A 6,422-nucleotide genomic window follows, 5' to 3' on the forward strand; every position below is an offset into this window, starting at 1 on the left:
AATTTTCATGCGCCGATGTTTATTATGTAGGTGGTTTAGGTTCATAATTTTTAACTCAGTGGCGGATCCATGGGGGGAAATGAAGTCCACCAATAGTTGCAATGATCGAGAAACTTGCCTCGTGTACACAGTTACTTGGCAGAAAGCAGTAATACAGTGGCAGATCCCATCCCCCAGCATTTAATAAAACACATCAGTAAGAATAAATGGAAGGATATTCAACACATTATTGTGGGTAAATATTTTGTCAAATATTTTGAAAATAAAGTGAGAACATACTTAAATTTATACTCAAAATTATCGTATTCATACTACAGAGTACGTCCGTTTAAAAGCGTCATCTATAATTACATTATTCAGGTTAGCCCGCCCCCACAAAGCGTCATCTCCAGGTTAGCCCCCCCCCCCATGTTGATCCTGGATCCGCCACTGTTAATGTTTGCAACATTTCCCAGTGTAAGCTTGCATCTCACATGCTTTCTTTTAGTCTCGGGGAACTTTCTCTTGTTCACCATTCTCTAACTGTTTCTCCGCAATTCTTAATTATTCTATATTCCATCCACCTCTATCCCTCTCCCATATTTCAGTTTCACTACTATACATTCTACTTCCTTTTCACAACGTTATTACCCAGCTATCCCTGACTTTCATTGCACCTTGCCTCAGCATCGACATTTAAATTTATGTTCTCACTTATAATTAGCAAATCTTAAAATAACTCCACCTTTCCTTTGTTTCGACATAGCGGAATATGTTCTTTGTGGGAGAGGAAGAGAAGTCAGTGGGGGAAATGAAAGGAATGGTGTGGGAGTAGTGGTGGGACTCGCCGGTTCTAACCGGTTCGTACGAACCTGTTCTTGGAATTTCATGAGCTCCGCAAACCGGTAATTAGAAATTGGCTTGTATACCCTAAGTGGTATATGTATGCTACTGGCTGAGAGAAAATGTTGTTAAATTCTTTTTAATCCCACCACTGTGTGAGAGGGTTTTGTGTTGTGTTTGTGGCCTCACTTGTTGATGCTGCAAGGACGTTGCTATTCTGGGACGGTTTTTCGTGAGTTCAGTATCAGCCATCATGGACCTCACTCAGACTCGCCCTTCTCGGAAATTGATATGTTCGGAGTGTCAGCGTCAGAGGATTTCGTGTCCAAAGCGGAACACTATGCGATATAAGAGGAGAGTGCATGATCTAGACTACTGCTGACGAGCTGCTGTCTTCCTGACTTTAGTAAATTAAACGAAGTATTGACCGGATAGAGTGTTACAGGGGTCTTCCAAATACCATCATCTGCTCTCTCTAGCCCCGCCGTTATGCGCGTTTACACCGCTGCGCCTAGTTGCCTCTCCGCATGCAATATGTACGTTCACGCATGCCATAGCCGCATGCCTCTGTGCGCATACCTGTTTCTCTTCACACCGAGAGTGAAGAAGTCGTCAACATGTCTGCTCTCGACTAAGAAGTTGCTGCTGCCGCAGCTGGTACTATCTGGTGTCATTTCTCCCTATTTGTAATTAAAAAACAACGTGTACTGAAAACTCACCGCACTATCTGTTTCAAGATTGAAAGTTTCTTTACCAGGGCTCTTTTCTTCTCCATCTAGAATGAACAGAAAATACCTGTAGAGGATCCAGGACGGCCGTGGAACATCTTCAGCACCAGAACCGATTTTCCTCTTGGTCATGTAGTCCTTGTGTACTCGTCAGTACGACCGAAAGCATTTTATTTTGTTTAGGACTGCCTTTGACGTAACCTTTTAGGAACAGCAGGGCATCACTCCGTTTGACCTCGTCTTTATAATTATCGGAGTTAGTCTTCCACAGACAAGTAAAGGAACGATAATCCTCAATAAAGTTAATATTTTTTTTTCGTTTGACCAATCCGCCATACTGGCAATAGATTAAAGACGGGTGTATTTTGGTGGCTGACGTGTGACTGGCGACTATTGCACGAGTCCCATATGGGATGGGGAGGCACGTGCGCCTACCAGCGTGTATGCTTGGGCTGTGCACACAGATTTGAGGCATGCCTCTCCATGAAATAGGCGCATGCCTGCTGTGCGCACGAAAAGTTACACTGGTGGAAACGCGCCCTTAGTGATGGGAAGAATGCGACACTAGCCCTTTTTCGATAGTATGCCACTTGGTTTTGCTACTTCGTTTGAGTACAAACGACTTAGGTTACAGTAATCTAGACTTCCGTAAAAACATTTCACCAATGTGTCTAAATTCGTAAAGGTTGAATTTTTTCTTAGTTCGTTATTCAGCTTTTCACTGCATGACGCAAGAGTAATTTGACATTTGGAAATTTGAAAAACAAAAGATCGTAACCGAAGATGTTTTTACTCAAACGAAGTAGCAAAAACAAGTAGTATGCCGCCACTTTTTGTTGGTGTTTTTTTAGATAGTTGAAGGAAATATTTGTCAATGAATGCATATTTATATTATGTCACTCAGTTGCTACCTCACATTTACCATCGACCTTTTAGCGGGCATCGAGTCCGGGGGCAAGGTGTGGTAGTGTTCACTTAATGCTTGCAACACCTTTTACACTTATATTTTATAATTCTGTAGGCTGTATATTTTCAGCGGTAATGCTGCTATACCCAATAAACTATATATTATTATTTCATCTCGGTATGGGTCGAGATAAGGACCAAAGGGCTGGGTAAAGGCGTTATCACACTGAGCAGCTTTTCCTCCGGATGTTGGAGCAGATTATGCAGCCCGCAGATTCCGGGAAGGAATCCGATATGCTGGAGTCAAATAAAGTTGCTCCAGTATATAAAATAGCATTCTGTGCATTTTTATTGAGAAAACAAAATAGTTATCCGCAGTAATTTTACGGCGGAAAGGTTCTGGTGGAGGGTACCGCCGATTAATCACAGATTGGAGGTAAAGTAGTTCAGTATGATACCCCTTTCGTCTTGAGTGCTATGTTACTTGGTGGTATTTCGAATTGTCTCTCTGTCAGAAATATTCAACAAAGTATGTGCGGGATACAGGGGTATTGGATTTATTCGAGACATTACCCGGAACTTAAAAAAAAAACACGCTCTGGATGTTTTAAGTCGATTTGATGAAAATTAAACAATACTTACCTGGGGATACCTGAGGCACAGTTGAAACGTCTTTTGCGCTTTTTTATAGTCTTTCTTCATCAAGGATTATATTGGTAATGCTATGGTTTCTACTCCTCCCCCGGGCAGAGTAACAGATTAGATTTTAAAATCGTGGGAAGACTAATAACAAGTTTGCTAAATGGTGACCAGAGTGTGGTCGTGCTGGTGTGGTTCTTGCTTCTCTTGAAATGGACTTCTTTGAAAGGTTAATGTCTGGCGGGGTTACATGGAGTAAGTTTGGTTGGGCTTGAGTGCATAGATATGGTTTACCAATAGTGGTTAACGAATAAAATAGACTTAACCATGTAGTGAGCGCTGAAGCTATTGTTTTAAGAAACGAGTAGCTAACTTTATGGATGGAGGTGTAGGTGGTAATAGACATGGAACTGCCAAGTGTAGGCCTTATAGTCTCTTGCAGTCTCCTTCATTCTTATGTTTATTTTCTGGGTATGAATGTGTTTTGTATAATATTGTGCGGTGTAAATAGTTGAATGTGTTTGTGTGAAGTAACGAGGTGGATGAGTCGGGATGAGTGCACTTGCATAGATTGTGTACCAATCATTTCATGTTATGTCCTGTAGATTTTTTCATATGTAATGTTCCAGTAGGGGTGGTTTTGGTGCATCCTGTTATTCTCAATGCCCTATCTTGTATAGTTTGTAGGGTGTCCATGTTTTCCTAATTGTTGGGAACCATGTATAATGATGTTGTGGAATCCCAGTTGTGTAGTTTTCAATAAATGTTTGTAGTTGTGATTATAATTTCCTTCTGCTCACCAAAGCCTGTGCTTGCTACTGAACATAGAATGTTTAATTTCTTGTTGTTGTTGTTGTTGTCGTTCCCTAGACTGTCTGTCCCAGCAGTCCCGTCTCCCCAAGGAATGCCGGTGGTTAGGGGTAGTTGCTGCCGTTTGGCCCCCAACTCTTGGGGTTGGGGGGTGGTCCCACGACGTAGACGCTGCAGCTCCAGGACCTTAATTTCTTGTTGACTGTCATGGTTAGGTCTTTGATAGATGGGCTGAATTTAAGGTCATGTATCACAAATGAAGTCCAGGACTTTTGGGGTTCTTTTTCAAGAGAAGAGTTTACCCACTTAATTTTAATTTATATATATTATTTTTTATTTACATTTGCCTGGAGTGAAAATTATTACTGGTGATTTTTGAAAGAGGCCTCCATTCTATTTTTTTCTATGTCATTGTTCTAGTTTATCTAAATAAGCTGGGGTATTCTTAGTATCTATTTTGTAGTTATGCTGGGGAATTTTCATAAGGTCAACTATATAATGTAGGTGAAGACTTTGATACTATGCTCTGGATCTGGTATTGGAAGATTACTTTTGAAGAGATTGAATAATGTGAGAGAATTGTTCCTTGGTGATACCATTATACAATCTTTTAGTCCTAAAAATTTTGTTGCTTTAGGTTACTCAGCACTATTGACCACCTGTAGAGTTTGTTACCCATTTCTTTTTATTAATGTGAATGTTGTCTCTAATCTTTTTGTGTGTACTTGAGAATTTTCTCAAATTCCTTGTTCAGGACTTCTGCCACCATAACTTCTTTCCAGTGTTGCTTTCTTGTTAAATCCTTCCAGCACTTGTTGTGTGATGTTTGTGAGAAGTAGTGGACCTCCTTGAATCTATGCTGGTTTGAGGAGGTGGCCAGGTATGTTTTTTCCTTCAGTTAGTCTTTTCATCATCTTGGATTTGGTGGATACTAATGAGATTGGGCTGTAGAATGTTGGGCTTTGTAGTGGTTTAGTTGTAATGTGGGTATTATATGGGCTCTTTTCCATGTTATTGGAATTTTTTGTACAACCAAGAGTGGTTGTAAAGTATGAGTATGAGTCAAGGCATTTATTGCATTTGGGCCATGATATTTTATTAATATATATATATATATATATATATATATATATATATATATATGTATATATATATATATATTATATATATATATATATATAAATTTACCTAATTATATTAATTGTAGTATACAGGAAAAGGAGCAATACTCATTGGATCCTGCTTTTCATTTCCTAATTATCCTACCTAGACTCAAATTCATGTATGGTTCCATCTTTATATCCTTGATTTCCAATTATCATATTTAGATTTGAACTTGTGTATTATTTAAGCTTGTCCTATATTGCTTCCTAAGCCATTCCAAGTATTTATGCATCTATAAGAAAAACTGTGTTTCTTCACATTCTTTTGATATATGGTCTTTTTTAATTTGTTCCCATGACCTATTAAAGTTCTTCCATCTTTAATCAGGAAATCTCTTGTCAATGCAATTTATCCTCTTAGGTGACCTGAATACAGTGCTTTTAGTCTTTCCTCATAGGTTTTATCTGGCAGGGTGGGGACATGTTTTGTTGCTGCCCTTTGTATTCTCTCAGTCTTGCTTATATCCTTCACTCTGTGTGGGGACCATACTACTGACTCATATTCCAGTCTTGGACAGATCAGGGTTTCAATGAACGTTTTCATCATCTCTTCGTCCATATAGTGAAATGCCACTTTGATCTTCTGCAGTAGTTCGTATGTCTCTCCCACAGTCTTGCTGATATGTCTGTCAGGTGACAGATTGTCTTTTATTAACACTCCCAACTCTTTCTCTTTTTTATTTTTGTAATGGGTTCACATCCCAACAAAAAGTTTAAGGATGGTCTTTTGCCACTACTGCCCATTTCCAGTACTTTGCATTTTTTGGTATTAAATAGTGTCTGGATCTTTTTGCAGTAGTCTACTGCCCTCATTTTTTCAGTCTTCTCATATTTTTTGCATCATCTGCAAAAATTTGGCATAGGTTGTTGTTCCTTCCATCATGTCATTGACATAGACAAGGAACATTATTGGTGCATGCACTGAGCCTTGTGGTACTCCACTTGTCTCTGCTCTCCATCTTTTATCTTATCCTGTACTACTATCCTCATGTATCTTTAAAAAAATCCTTCAGCTATTCAAGTAGTTTGCCTCGCAGTCCTCCAGCATGCTCCATTTTCCACAAGTTGACTGTGAGGTATTTTGTTAAATGCCTTCTCTATATGAGTGTACTGTATATGTGTATGTATATGCTGGCATATAAATCGACATTTGAACCCTAAAATCATCCCCCCAAAACCAGAGGTTGACTTATATGGTGAATATAAAATGTGAACCTTTACCACTGAGGTGTAAACCAGTGAAACTACTTGCCTAACCCTGTTGTACACTGATGATCAATGAGCACGGGTGATACTTCTAAGTTAGCCTTTTACAGGCAGAGCCAGAAGGAAATATTTGACAGTTGAGTGGTCA

The sequence above is a fragment of the Oratosquilla oratoria genome, chromosome 17, assembly GCF_046742065.1.
Source record: "Oratosquilla oratoria isolate Oo_2021 chromosome 17, ASM4674206v1, whole genome shotgun sequence".
Lineage (NCBI taxonomy): Eukaryota > Metazoa > Arthropoda > Malacostraca > Stomatopoda > Squillidae > Oratosquilla > Oratosquilla oratoria.